The following is a 16,148-nucleotide window of genomic DNA, read 5'->3' as shown; positions in this document are numbered from 1 at the left end:
GAGACCTCTTCCTAGAGTCCCTGCACCGCTCCTGCTGCGCTGCGCCTCGGAGGCTATCCGCCCTGACGCGGGGCCGCATGCAGGCAGCTGACAGTCGCCGAGTCGCGCGGGCAGCGGCTGGCGGGTCTGGACCTCTGCGCTGCGTGGCGGAGATTCACTCGTCTAGCACAGACTGTCACCTCCAAAAATCCTACCGATTCCCGGCCGATCTCTCTTTAGTGGAATTTTGCTAGGAGTTTCTCAGCAGGTCGAATCTAAGCATATCCATGCGTCTCTCTGACCCCGTAGTTGAGGAGGTACTGAAAGCGCTGCCTCCCCTCTCGCCGCCATGTTGGATCCCCAGAAAACATTTAAATAAATAACTGATTGACAATCAAAGATGGTATTTAAAGCATAGAATTCATTTTAAATAATGGTAAAGAAAACTGTTGTTCTAGATGGAAGCTTTTTACAATGTTAGTAATTCAATGTCTGCTCATATGTTTCTGACTAAAATTTCAATGGAAGTGTTAATATTCTGAAGCTCCTCTATTAGTATCCTAAGTACACAATTTTTTAAAAAAGTGAATTTAATGAAAAGAATTTTATAAAATTAACGATAGCTACAGTTCATAGTTCACTACTGGAAAAAAGAAAAGAAAAATATAACAGAACTTGAAAATGACCTAAATTTTCAGATATTTACATGAAAGTTGATAGGAGCTTACACTGATTAAAGTGAATGATGAATTAGATCAAGACATGGCTTATTTAATAAATAGTATTAAAGTCTGTGGGGATTTGTTTAAGGCCTTAGAGGAATCTTTAGAATCTTTAGAGAAAAACTAATAAATACTTGATGTAAACACAATGTCAAATCTTTTAGATAAAAATTTGCAGTACATTTTTTTATAATTTTGCCTGAGTAAAGTATTACTAAGTATACATTAAACCTGAGGTCTCAAAGCACTTTTGGCACATTTGTATTTATAACTTTTTTTTGAAATTAAAAAGATTCCTGTCTCCCCTAACCCCTTGGTTGAACCCTTGCTTTGAGCATGCAGTGACTGAATCTCTAGGATCTGTGGGGATAATAAACTTGTGCCTCTTCTGTGTGCTGTGTCATGGCTGCTCCTGACTGATTATCTTGTGAAAAAAACAAACATCTGCAGGTTTATAGTTTTTTTTTTTTTTTGAAAACCATTTAATGCCAAGACAAAAAATTTTATAAGATTCCTGGTCCTGTTTTCCAAAAAAATCATGCAATTTAACATTGAGTAATTCAAATCCTTTGCAAAAATAATGGAATCACATTTCAATAATTGGAATGAGGAGAACAATTTATATGTGAATGTCAGGGAGACCTCACTTTGAGTAAATGATTTAACTCATGATAACAGTCTGGGGAGGTGAGGGTAGGGAGAGAAGTTGGGTTAGATCGATCACCATTCACATGCTGTGGGCACTGATTGGCACGTCTCATGGGCGAAGACAGCAGAGGAATTCAGCAGTCAGCCAGGCATTTATAGGCTGAGAGGGAACATGGCGGATGAGGATGAGGTGGTGGGAAGGTCCCCACGGAGTGAAGCAGTGCCACCCTGCTGGAGGCTGGCAAGGGGGACGGAGGTGAGGAGGGCTGTCAGGGTGATCAGTCTACATATAGGCTGGTCTCTCATGAATTTCACAGTGAAATTTATTGTTTTTAGATTCAAATTCAAAACTTAATAATATTTAAAACTCCACTTAATTTGGAAAAGAGAAAATTAAACATGACTAATGGAATGAAAAACAGGTAACAGAATAGTGAAGTAAACTAATAGAAGGAGAAAAGGAAAGATTTAGGAATCATGGGGCAGAAACATCATAAAACGAATGCAAACCTAAAACACTCAGGTAAGAAGACATGGTACGGGAATTCATGTTTTCCTGAACTAGCCAGGAGCCTGTAAATCTGTAAATTCCAGGGTTACTGAGCATCACAGCTCTTAAATATTTTTATAGATGAAGGCTCATGTTATTCCCCTTCTCATGGGATTTTTGTTAGTGCATTTTAATTATATAGAATAATGGGTTTCATTGTGGTGTGCTTGTACATGCAAATAACATATTTTGATTATATCCAGCCCTAATTACCCTTTCTTATCCTCCCCTCCTTAACCTCCCCCTTGATCCGTTTCCTTTTCTCTAACAGCCTCCTTTCTACTTTCTTTCTTTTTTTTTTACCTTTAGATTGAACATATATGGGAGAATGTGATATTTGTCTTTCTCAGTCAGGTTTATTTTGTTAAACATTATGATTTCCAGTTCCATTCATATATCTGCGAGTGAAATGATTTTTATTTTATGGCTGAATAAAACTCCATTGTGTACATATACCACATTTTCTTCATCCATTCATCCATTGATGGGCACCTAGGCTGATTCTATGACTTGGCTATTGTGAATTGTGCTGCGATTAACATGTGTGTGTAGTTGTCTCTATAGTATGCTGACTTTAATTCCTTCAGCTGTGTATCTAAGAGTGGTATAGCTTCATCATTTGGTAGTGCTATTTTTAGTTGTTTTTTTTTCCTAGGAACATCCATATTGACTTCCATAGTGACTATACTAATTTACATTGTCACCAATAGTACAGAAGGGTTTCTTTTCCCCCTCTATCCTCTCCAGTATTTATTTATTTTTTAGATTCTTTGATGGTGGCTATTCTGATTGGGGTGAGATGGAATTGTACTGTACTTTTAATTTGCATTTCCCTCATGGCTAAAGGTGTTGAAAAACTTTTTATACGACTATTGGCCATACATACTTATTTTGAGATGTGTCTGTTCAGTTCATTTGCCCACTTATTGTTAGGGTGGGTTTTTTTGAGTTTATATATATTCTGTATATTAATTGTATTAATCTCCTGTCAGAAGAAGTTGCTGGAAAACATCAGAGGAGTTGCTGGAAAATATTCTCTTCTATTTTGTAGATTTTTTACTATACAGATTATTTTCTAGAAGCTCTCCAGAAGCTTTTTGATTTGATTCAGCTCTACTTGAGGACTCTTGCTATTATATCCTGAGCTTTGGGAGCCCAGGTTGTTACCTGGGTCTGTTTTGAAGTGTTTTCCGTATATTTTCTTCTAGCACTGAAATTTATATTTTAAAGGTGCATGTGTGTTCTTTTCTATGGATTGTTTGCTTGCATCCTTTGTCCATTTATTAGCAAATATTAAGTTGTTGACATTTCATAATAATCTCTAGGAGTTCTTCATATGTTAGTTTGTGATAAGAATTACACGGATCTATTTCATTTTTCCCAAATGTATTCTTTTAACTTTACTTCTGAAGGTCTTTTATTTTTTAATTTTGTGTAGTCTTGTTTAAACTTTTCTCTTTTTTTTCCCTATGCCTGCTGATTTACATGTCATACTTAGGTCTTTCCCATCCCAAGATTATACAAAAATTTCTTTATTTTTTTTCCTAAAAATTTTGTGGTTTTCATTTTTTATGTTTAAATATTTGTTCCATCTGTAATTTATTTTGTTCTATGGTTAGAGGATGGATTTGATTTTTTTTTCCTCCAAATGGCTACCCATTGTATGAATACCATTTTAAAAATAGTACCTCTTTATCATATATTAAATTTCTGTATGTTTTAGGTCTATTCCTGGAATATCCCATTGACATGTCTATTTATGGGCCAGTATTATGCAGCTTTAATTAATGTAGCTTTATACTATATTTTCATATCTGTCAGAGCTAATTTGCCCTTATGCCTTTTTTTAAAGTAAAAATTTTCTGGCTACTTTTACTCATTAATTTTTCCATAAGAAAATATTTTAAAATGCAGCTGATCTTTTTTTTATTTGAATTGCATTAAATTTACATATTAATTGGGCAGAACTGACATCATGATGCCAGATTCTTCAGCATGGGCATAGTATAATTTTTGCTTTGGAGAACTTGTGCCATTTTAAAATTTCCTTTTTGGTTATTGAGTGCTTTTTTCTGACTGCGATGTATTTCTGAGACTGGATCACTTGGTTCATTTCTTAAGCTGGCTTAAGTTACTGTTTTTGTTGCTGAGACTTGACATTTTCCCCAAATTCAGAAGATCTAGAAATCGCTTGCTTGCCTTCCCAATGATATCTATGGAGCAAACACACCCTACAGTAGGAAATGGAAAGTTTGTGGATTTTGTCATTACCTGGCTGTCTTGAATTTTGAGGGGACTGCTTCAGAGAACAGGAGTGAGGGAACCATGAGAAGAGCAAGCTCTGGGGGACAGATCTGGTTTATACTCTTACATCTGGAAAATTCTTTTTCAGATTGAGTTTTCTAGAAGCCCAGAGTTGTAGGCAGTAGAGTGAAGTAAAGAAGGAAAGGAGAAAGGGAATACAGGTGTGCCATAGCAGCTTAACTCTGTGGACAACTGTGATTCCCTTGTATTTGGACCTTTGGAAAGAAGTGTAGGATGTGCCTCAGTTGTGCTGCCTGAGGGCTAAAGCCCCTGGGAGTTTAACAGTTCCATTTGTCCTTGATTGAAGCGTGTCCCTGGTGCCATCAACTGCCAGGTACCTCCGTCTCCTCGCCTATGATTAACAACAACCCCTGAGAGAGAATTGAACATGCTTAGGTTACAAATGGTCAGCCTGTGCAGGGACAGGGAAAGGGAGGTTCTGTTACAACTGTCATTAAAAACCCCATAATTTTCAGCATCCTTAGCCACCAGCTACCAGCCCTTGTTGGGGCAGAACCGGGAGTTAATATTTTCTACTCTTTTTAATCCATTTTTTTTAGGAAGTTTTGCCTTCACCCTCCTGTAAGCAGGAATGCTTCTATTCCATGCCTTGAAATGCTTCCTTCTCATACTCATTCCCACCACACTGAGTAGCCCAGAGTTGATATCTGTCTTAAAGATAGCCTTGTCTATGGACTTATGGCCAATAACCTGTAATTTGTTATTGGAAATTGTTATAGCTCAGATGAGCACACCAACTCAGACTCCTCTTTGGGGCATATGGATGTGAAAAGAGCTCCTTTTCAGTTGTCAGTAGGAGTTAGAATTAATTACTAATATATGAAGAATACAGGATGAGGGTATTCAGGCAGAATCATGAAGGAGTTTGTTGATAGAGGAATATGGAGAATAAAAGAGAGATGAGAGAAAGATGAAACATTAAGGGGCCCAACTCCAGAGGTGACTTGTTTTTTTATCTTTCCTAAATTTTTCAAATTTTCCTGCTTTCCCATGAAGCATTTAGTTATTCTTGCAAGCACCACTTCCACCCTCTACTTGAGCTAATGAGTGAGTTACTGTATTTGTCTTGAGAATTGCATCCCCTAAGAGTGACTCATGTCCCTCTCCATTTCTGCTGTTCCTAGTGGTCTCCCTATGGCTGTTGCTGGCTGCTATGAAGTCTCTAAGAAAATAAGAACCAGAGAATATGCTTGTCATGAAATGGGAGAGGCCTGTCCTTCCTGCAACAGGGGGTGTTAACAGCACATGGCTTGTTCTCTCAGGAAACTTTGAGTTTTCACTCTCTCAAGATAAGAGGAAACCCGATTAAATCCTTTAGAATCTTAAGGCCTGTGCTTTATAAATGGGTCTGACAGTAAGGAGGTCAAAGGGAGAAAGCTTTAGCAAATGTCCCTTAATGAAACTTGATGGGATCCTCTCCCTTGGAGTTTTACTGACGTAAGCTACTTTGAAGAACACAGCATCACTGAACACCCACAGAAGCGGCTCAGCTCGTCAAATAAAAATGGGCAGAAACCAGCTAAGAGGCCTCACCCAATCCATTCACACTAAATGCAATATGATCCATGACCAAGCTATGTTAAATACATATGTCAATGGTGCATCTCCAGAGAATCACTGAAAACCTCCCATGTTCAGGCTCTGTGCTAAGTAAGGGCTGGCAATGTAGAAGGGGACAAGACAGAAGTGTTTCTGCACAAAAAGAACAGAGTCCATGGGGGAAGATGGACACTGAAGACGAGTTTCTAAGCATCATGTGTGTCACCGAATGGATGGGCAAGAGAGCAGGTGTTGGGAGGCTTCCTCAAGAGACCACTGGAACCATTTGACAGAGGGTGGCTGTAAGCCAGCATTCACATGTCTGCCCAATACCTACTCTTCTCTAATTCCCATCTATCTCCCACCACCTCCGTTCAGTGCTAGACTGTAGTATTGATTTCTAAAAACATATTTTTTTTTTTTTTGCATGGGAAATTAGGGAGGGGGTAATATACTGGATTTTCTTTGCATTTTGTCTCATTGTCAAGTAACATTAAAACTTGGAATTCCAGATTTAGAAAGTGGAAGGGGAAAAAGGATATCTTCATTAGGATGAAAGGACATGTACCAAGTTATTCTTTTTTAGAAGGCTTAGGTGAAAAGTAAGGACCATGAAGGAAGGAACTCTGACCTGGAATCAAGCGTGGCCTGGGTGGAAAACTTCTCTCTGGTCCTCCGTTTCCTCCCTTGTGAAGTGACCAAGTTTGATTAAATGGTCCTGGGCATTTGTGTTCCAGGGTACTCTGAATATATTTTATCAACTCTGTGATATGTAAGTACTGTTCAGAGGTCCCCCTTAGGGTTAGTCTTTCAGGGGCAGAGGGCATGAATTGAAAGTGAGACAGGCTCTCATTCATTCAAAAAGAGGTTTTGAGGCCTACTGTGTGCCAGTAATGAAACTTGATGGGATCCTCTCCCTTGGAGAGGAACAAGAGAGGTTTAGCCACTCATTTTGATTTAACAATGGAAGGGCTTGAATGAAGGGAGGTTTTGGAAAACAAAACAAATCTCTTCTCACTTCATTATCTATGGGTACTTATTGATACATGAATGAAAGTCTATTTTTAAAATTAGATTAACCATGTGCTCTCTAGCAGGAAACAAAATCTATGGGAAATTAACATTCAGGGCTGGAATATTTTAATGGCAAAACGCAGTCCTGTCAGTGCTGTCCTGGAGAATGACATGGGGTGGGTCACTATAGCAGGGGCTTGGAACAGTGCAAGGATATGGATACCTGAGGATGAGTGGGAAGAAGGGTCTGCTCAGAACTGGAGAGGTCTTCCTCATCTTGAGCCTCCCAGTTTTCACAATGGCTTTCCTTAAAGTTACAAGTCAGGGCACAAAGCTATTTCTATAAATGGGGGATGGAGGTGGGGATGGGTTAAAAAACAGAAATGATTTATAAAGAAACAGATCTGGGCAAAGGCCCAGTGCTACTGAAAGGGTCCTTTTCATGATGCATGGGCAACTCTCTTTGCTCTCTAAGTCATCAGAGAGGCGATTAGAATGACTATTAAACATGGACCCTTCAAGTGATGCAAAAGTCCCATGATTTACAACCTAAAAAAGTTTATCTTACTCTGGGAAAAAAAGAAGACTTTGGAACCAAAACTTCACATTTAGAAGCCAATGAAAACATCTTAAAATAACGCCCCCTCCTCCCTCCTACTTCATAAAGAGAAATGGAGAGATTTAGCAAGAGGTGGGGGCTGTGGGTAGGACTCTCGCAATCACCAGTGATTGAACTTCAAGGTCCAAGGACTTTGTTGTGGGCACTGGAACCCTAATGATTTATAATTAACTGCAACAAGAAAAATCAAATGCTATGCACTTTCCTAACGGAGCTACAAAAATAACCACATTCACAGTGTTTGCAAAATTGGAAACAAATGTCCCAAGGAACATAAGAGTTCCATGCTGTCCTATCCAGGCTTTGGAGGAAGAAAAATATTGGCTCCTCATCATGACCACAAGAGATGAGCCAATATCATTTGTCATGGGAAATTCATCCAGGCAAAATCAGATTGCACCATTAGCCCTCAATGACTCTGAGAAGTAACCATACTGAAATGCCTCCAATTAACAAGAGCCAAGGGCAGGGCTTCACATCCTCTCTCCTCCTAGCTGTTGGGTTTTGTTTCTTTATCCCTCCTTCGTACATGGAAGAGTGGAAAGGAGGGGACTAAATGCCTAATTGTACCCTGGTTCCTGAAACAGCTTAGACCCATGTGGTTCTTTTTAAAAAGTGGGCATGGAGAAAATTACTGGGGGGCTCTGAGGTGGTACAGAGGGCATGATGACATTTGTCAAAGAATGATGGTATGGGGTAGTGATTTGGCAACTGGATTAATAATAACCTTAGTTAATTTTTTTTGATATATAAATTCCACCCCATGAATAAACTCAGTTCTTGAGCTGATAGGGAACATGAAAGGTTGGATTATAGAAGTTTACCCAGGGAAAAAATAACCTCTCAGGCTCTCTTGATGCTATTGAACCTCAAAGTCATGCAGCAAAGGGCAGAGTTAATATTTGAAAAAGTAACATGACCTAAGTCTGGGTATTACAGTAAGCACTTCACAGACATCTCCTTTAATTTGCACAACCCTATGACATGTTTTTTAATTCCCATTTTACAGATGAGAAAATAAAGCATCTGACAAGCTCAGTAAATGACTTGCCAGATTTCAGTTAGTGAAAGCAGAGCTGGAACAAGGACCTACATCTGAGGGTGTGTAGAAAAATTTCAGATGATTTTGCCATAATTTCCGTAATTCTGCTTGTCAAAACGGTGGAGAATGAAACCTTTCCTACTGTCCCATCTCATAATCTTACCTATGATTCTGTGAATTAAATATTTCATCTGTGCTCTTGGCATCTAAGATGGTAATATTAGCTGAGTGGGAAGGAATATAGATGAATGAACTTTCAAACCAGGTAACTTAAAGGTAACAGTAATAAAATGTGAACTTGAAAAGTGTGTAGGGGTTCACTATATGGACCTTGCCAGTCTTTGTAAACTTTGCGCAAGTAATATGTAAATCTCCTACACATTTTCATGCTTTTATACTTATAACAGACCTAGATATGGCCTTTTGGGAAAATGCTGGTATAAGCCCTTCTGCTGAAGTCACCTATGGGACTGAGAATATCTACTGTTTCTGCCTAGAACATGGGATTAATTGAAGAAATTCTCCTCATTTTTCACTTGAGGGAAATTAATTCTTCATATGGGAAATATTTTTAATGTCCTAAAGCTATCTTAACTTCAGGAACTTTAGACTTGCCTTGTAGCTGTCTTCTGCCCCTAAGGAATATAATCCTTCTAAGCCATTAAATTATGAATACCAATCATAGGGCATTTTTATGGTGTTCAGGATATGAAGCTGCAGTACATTAGACTGCTGCGTGTATGTGTGTTTGCTCACATTTAAACACTAGTCAAATATCTCAAACCTCTTCAGATTTATACAGGGATATTTATTTCAAAGCTCCTGAACTTTCTAGAAGTAGTCATCTTCAGTGATCTTATCAAGATGTTCTTTTTAATCCTCCTTCATTGTCCTTCCTTCCCCTGCCCCGCCCCCATCTTCTCTCATTTGGCTTGAGCTTGTCCTTCACAGGGAAATAAAATGTCAAATACATTTGAAAAAAATCCAATGGTAAAATCTGTAAATGGGAATACAATTTGAAGGCAATGCCAAATTTACGCAGCCAGGATTTATTTTATTTCTCTGCTAATTTGGCTGCGTGTTTTAAATCTTAAACATGTGCAGAGTTGTGAGGGATCTTGAGTGTAGAGAGAGGCTTAATTCCGGCAACTCCTGATAGTTGAGTGTTTTGTTTTCTGATGGTCACAAGAGACACCATCAATAACTCATGTTTGTTTTTGAGTGCTTTGGGCACTCAAATGGCTGTGTGGAAGGAAGAGTCAGAGAAAGTTAGAGCTGGCCAGAGCTCAAATGTCATCCACAGTAGGGGGTTCTGATTTGTTTTTTTTTTTTTTTTTTTTTTTTTTAGCCAGGAAAAAATAATATTCAGATGCCTGGGGTGCAAAACAGCATCAGGCCTCAGTGTAGGAGTGAGTATGGGCATAGGAGTCCTTGCTCTGTTGGGATAAAGTGACTATCCACTATTGAGAAGTTCCTGATGTCTGATTACCCTCTCATTTTATTGAGGATAATCTGAGTCCCAGAAAGCTGAATGAAGTTGCTCAAGGCTACACCCTAGAAAAAGGCAGAGAAGGCACTGGAACTAAGCACTCTGTTCCTTTTCTACTACAATCCACCATCTTATGTTTCATGGAGTACAGAGAAATTACGTGTGTTTGCTAGTGAGAAATCCAAAGAACTCTAGGTATGTGTAACTCTACATGTAAAGTTAGTATACATGTAAGGATAAGGTTGAAACTTTAAAGTGATCACTAACAATATGTAGCTAGGTGGCAAATGAGGAGTATGAAAAATAAACTGTAAACAATCAGTATAATAGCAGTGTAGAAACCAAGAATTCCATATCCACTGATTCTTTCATAAGCATCTTTAAAATCCCATTACCCTTTGAGGAAATCCAAACTGGACATTACATTATGAGTTTAGTTTGTGCAAAAAAAGAAAAAAAGAAAAAAAGAGAGAGAAAATGTCCTAATTGTTAAACTGTATAAGAACTATTATTTGTATTTATTTTATTTTTTGAGTCCTGGGGATCAAACCGAGGGCATCATTCTTGCTAGGAAAATGCTCCATCGCTGAGCCACATCTCCAGTCCTACAGCCCTATTTGTAATCACGATTGATGGACTTAAAAAGTTGTTCCATTGACTGCCAGTCTCAACCACATTAATGTGAAGATTTTTTTTTACCATAACCTTGCTATGTGCTTGTATTTATTTGTACCAATAATTTTTTTTAGCTTTTTGATATAATTTTTCTCAAAGCTAAGAAAGCATTACTATGAGTGTAAGAATATATGCTTTCTTACTGAATTTCAGTATATAATATGCTGCATTTATGCAACAAAATAATATTATCCTTTATAATTCCAATTTAGAGGTACTGTTAATTTTTATGTGGTAAGTGGAATTAAAATTTCCCCCCATATTTTAGCTAATATACAAATTAGATTTGCACTTCTGTTTTAATGAATACAGTAGTGCCCCCCACCCACAGGGGATAAGTTCCAAGAATCCCAGTGGGTTCCAGAAACTGTGTGTAGTAACAAACACTGTATTATTTTTCTCCCTTTACACATGTAACTATACTAAAGTTTATCTTATAAATCAGCTACAGTAAGAGAGAAAGAAAAAGAACAAAAAAATGTAATAAGTAAAATAATTATAATAATGTAGTATAATAAAATTTTATGAATATAATGTTTTCTCTCAGAATATTGTACATACTAACAGATGGATAGCATATATAGTGTGGATACACAGGACAAAGAGATGATTCACTTCCAGGTGGGACAGAGTAGGATTGTGCAAGATTTTATCATGCTGCTTAGAATGGCAGGCACACAACTTAAAACTTAGGAATTGTTTTTTCTAGAACTGTTCGTTTAACATTTCCCAGCTGCTGTTGACTAAAGGTAGCTGAATGTGTGGAAAATGAAACTGTGGATAAGAACTACTGTATGGTAGTATTTATCATCATGGAGCAAAATGTAAAATAATCTAATGTAAAATAATAATATTTTTAAATAATTATTTAAAAATGTAAAATAATCTTATATTACTACTATGTTGTTGGAATTTTGCATTTCTTTTCTCATGAGGAAACATTACATGGCTATAGGGATGGTTTTGGAGTCATCCTGGGTAGGCCACCCAGGAGATACCTGATGTTTGGGCAGGCTCAAATCTAGCAGGATTTGATCAGTTGAGGTGATCAAAGTAATGAAGAAATCAAGTTGTTGGCCAGAGTAGCATAACAAAGACTTTTACTCTCTTTCCTGTGTAATTGTTTTTGCTGAGATGGTAGTGGGATCCCAGATCCTAATTTCCTAGAGGCAGAAAGGAATCAAGGGGTATTAGGCTGGGCAATACCCCCAGCTCCCATGATTAAGCCAAAGTTTCTCCTACCTCAAACCTAAGCCACCCTTTTCTACAACACTATAGAAAAAGCATTGTTTAACAGAGAAGATTTTGTTCTTTCTGTTCTAAGTAGCTTTTTCTTGTGGACAGTTTTTCAGAGAAACTAATCTTCACAGTTCTTCAGCACTTGGGTGGTCTAATTACCAACCCTTTGTTGAAAGATCTGCAGCCTGCTGGCAATAGATTTGGGGTTCCAGCCATCACTCAGACCTCCCCAGGCCTCAGAGGACATGTGGATTTCATTGCCCTTTTCCACTTGCCCTGCTTCCCTTGCAAAATGAGGGCGGAGGTCCACCTCAAGAAAATGAATGGATAGGGCACGGCCTTTGGGCATTTGTTAAGTTCTGGGAAGCTGCCCTCTCCATCCTAATAGCCACCATCTCCCTTTCTCCCCTTGTCTCAGACCTGTATTTCCATCATGAAAGATTCACCACCCCTTTGATTCTAAAAGGTATTTTTTTCTTCTTTAAAATATGGAGAAGTCACACTTTAATTGAATTACCATCTTCATATGAATTAAAACATTTCTTTGATTCTAAGACGCATTTCCTTCCCCACATTTTAACACTTATGAAATGCTCAATTAGAAGATAATGTATGTGCTTAATAACATGTTTCATTATTATTTTTTGGAAAGCTGTTTTGAAACTGATGATTCATTTAAAAAGGGGTAACGTCTTTAGAGTCAGGAAAATACCATAGCTGCTTTAATTTCTACATTTGACCCAATGAATTTGTGTAGCCACAAGATCATGGTGGTAGTGTTGGGAGAGGCAGAAGTTTGAGGAAAAGTGGGCTCAGATTGTTGATGGAACTAGGACTGTGCTAGAGAAGAATTTTGCCTACTTCTTTTCATTTGAGATTAGGTTTTGGACCTCTATTCATTGCCTTTAACTGGGCATTCCCCCATACTATGTAAAATTATCAAGAGGTACAAGGTATAAACTTTGTGCTTCATTGTTTCCTGGATATCAAGAGATTTTTGTGACTTTGTTTAGATAGCAGGTTGGTAGAAGTCTTTTACTATTTTTTGGTATAGCAGTTTTACTGTGTTATAATTTTCATGCCTTATGGTTTACCCACTGAAGGCATTTAGTATATTCTCGGAGCTCAGCAGCTATCACTACAATCAATTTTAGAACATTTCCATCATATTCTGTCCAAAGAAATCTCCCACTGCTTAGCGGCCACCCCTGGTTCCTCCAGTCTTCTCCAACTCCACCTGTCATGCTCCTGTTTAAATTTGGAAACCCAACATGTAACATGGTGCTCTTCTAGGAGTGGAAAATTTCAGGACGATTTCAACCTTTAACATGGGTTCTTAGAAATTAATTTGAGTCACATTTTCTTCACCTGTAAAATTGGTATAATGATACATCGCAGGCTATCATTATTAATGTGGTAGTTGTGAGGATTAAATTAGCAGGGGCCTGTCACAAAGTAGGTTTAGAATGTTCTTTCTTTTAACCCATTCATCCCTTCATATGGTTATCTTTTTTCATTAGTGTATTACAGTTATACATAATATTGGGGCTCTTTTAAATATTCATAAATGTATATAACAGTTTTCTTCTTTGCAATTGCAATACTTCCTCTTTCCCACTCTTCCTCCCCTCCTCTACTCTATTGGTTTTACTTCTATTTACTTATTTTTTAAATTGGTGCACTATGGTCATATATAAAATAAAATGGGATAAATTGTGATGTATTTATATGTGCGTGTAGCATGATTTGGTCCACTTTATTTCCCAATTCTTCTCCTTTCCCTTCCCTCCTCTCTTTCCCTTGATTCCTTGTTTGTACTCATTTTCCTTATGTTTTTACATGATTCCTTTTTCAATAGAATGTTGTTTTCTTTATCTCTCTTCAAAATGGAGCCCTGAATAGTTGAATTGCTGAGAGATAAATGTTTCCTAGTTGCGCTCTCCTCTTTTTGTGAAGACTAAGTTCTTTGTAGGTGCAAATTTGATCTTCCTTTGTAGAAAGTCCCTTCAGGAGATGGGAAAACCCCAGGACTGTTGCCAGTGACACCTCAACTCTGTAGTGGAACAGGTGATACAAAACAGGGGTTGCTCTTAGTTTTCTTGAAAAAAAAGAAAAAAGAAAAAAGGTAGGTCATCCACTTTGTTCAGTTTAGGGAGTCAGTCTAAACTTTCAATTTCAACCAACTGGATGGTTTTCAGAGACACAGAGTCCAGGGAACCAAAGTGGTCTGCAAGAGTGATGAATGTGGTCCCCAAACTATGGTTCTCAGAGCACCCATTTTGGACCTCCATGCAGTGTAGGAACAAAGATGAGATCACTGGTCTCCAAAATCAGAACCCCATTATCATTGGACCCTGGAAAATCCCACTGAGGTGTGTGAGCACCATTCCTTAGCGGTCTAAGAGAGTCTTGATTTATGAGTCTTGATTTTATGAGTCTTGATTTATTTTTGTCTTGATGTGACAGATGGTTAAATTGAATGGGTGGTAATTTTTTTTCATAGTCTGAGGTCCCAAAGTCTTCCAAGAAGAACATTCATGGATGTTCTTCTTATGAACCCTTTTGTTTCTGCTTCTACCAGAATCAGTATCCCCCTGAGAGCTTTTGGCTCTATGTCTTCGTTGACTTCTGCCAACACCAGCTTTAGGTTGCTCCATTGAAGAAAAATTTTTAGTCAAGAAATAAACTGGACACTATAACTATTTGGCAAAAGAAAACAAACAAATATTCCCAGACATGAATTCCAAGACCTTGATAACTTTGGCCTGTGATCACAGTTGCTTAGCACTTTTTAATCATTTTTATAGATTTTTGCCCGTTTAAAACTTAACTTTTCAGTCATCTCTTTAATTACTATTATATTTCAAATTCATTTTTTGTCAGCCCATTACTACTATTCTTTGGTATTTATTGAAGTGAAATATTGGAACAAGAGGATTTTATTGAAATCTCCAAAGTATTTAATAATTCATGGTGTGTTAAACCCACAGGTTTCCAACGTGTATGATATAAGCCTATATTTACAACTATTAACCTATGGGAAATGTTTGGATAAATATACATCAATTTATGTTAGTGTTAGAGAGGACAGGTAGAGAGCCATAGACCTGGCTCTCTCACTACCTTTTCTACCCACCCTGTTCTCTTCTCCCTTTCTGGGGGAGCCATATCCTATGGAGCCTCACAGGTCACAGGGAAGACTTAGATTTTATTTGGAGTCAAATGGAAAACTACCAGAAGCTTCAGAACCAAAATGTGACATTCTATATGTGTCATTGTGACTTATCCTTTGGGAATAATCTGTAGCAGGGATAATAGTGGAAGTAGGTGTGAGAGGTGACGATGGCTCAGGCCAAGGTGGCAGTCATGGAAGTGGGGAGCAGTGGTTGGATTATTGATGTATTTTGAAGTCAGAGTCTTCAAGATTTTTTTTTGTATATAGGATGTGGGGTATGAGATAGAGCAACCAGGAAAAAAATCAATATTTTTGCCTAAAGAACAGGAAGGATAGAATTGTGTTAATTGAGGTTGGGAGTCTATAAGAAGATGAGGCTTGGGAGGCAAGATCAGAAGCTCAGTTTTGGACATGCTAAGTTTTGATATGCTTACTAGTAGTCATCCAAGATTTTTCTCTATGAGAATCCATTGTTTTTCAAATTGGGAAAAAACAATAAACAGACATATTAAAAGGCATGCTATTGTGTGATTGGATTGTCCCAAAGAATCCTCTATTGTTGTCCTGGATTATTCCATTTCTGTGATCAAATTGTTTTCAGGCAAACCATCTGGAGCTAGTGCATGCTGGGGGCAGCTCTGGGGAACTACAAAGCACACTTGCTCCTAGGACCACCCTGCTCAGAAGAAAGTCAAAATCAAGATTCAGTATTGAATGGCCATCTTGATTTTCAGGGTCATCTATTCAAGGACCGCTGACTTTTTCTTGATCTTTTGTGATTTCAGATAATTTCTTGAAGTTTCAAGGCTTCAGAGTACATGGACCCTCAGATCTTATCATCTCCTGATGATCCCTGTCTAATCACAGTAATCCTCTACCAACTGTGCTTCCATAAACCAATTCACAATCTATGTCTTGAATATCTGTTTTGTGCAAAGTACTGTGCTAATATTTTTGGGATATTAAAGAAGTTGAGATGTGGCACTGACATTCTAGAAGGTTGCAGTATTGTGGGAGACACATGTAACTAGGAGATGATCATAAACATTTAATAGCGTAGAAGGAAATCCAGGGCTATGATGTTTTTAGCAGGTATCTCCTTGGTCTTACCAGTTCTAACATTATATATATA

The sequence above is a fragment of the Marmota marmota genome, unplaced genomic scaffold (assembly GCF_001458135.2).
Source record: "Marmota marmota marmota unplaced genomic scaffold, marMar, whole genome shotgun sequence".
NCBI lineage: Eukaryota > Metazoa > Chordata > Mammalia > Rodentia > Sciuridae > Marmota > Marmota marmota.
Note: the sequence above shows the minus strand (reverse complement) of the source record.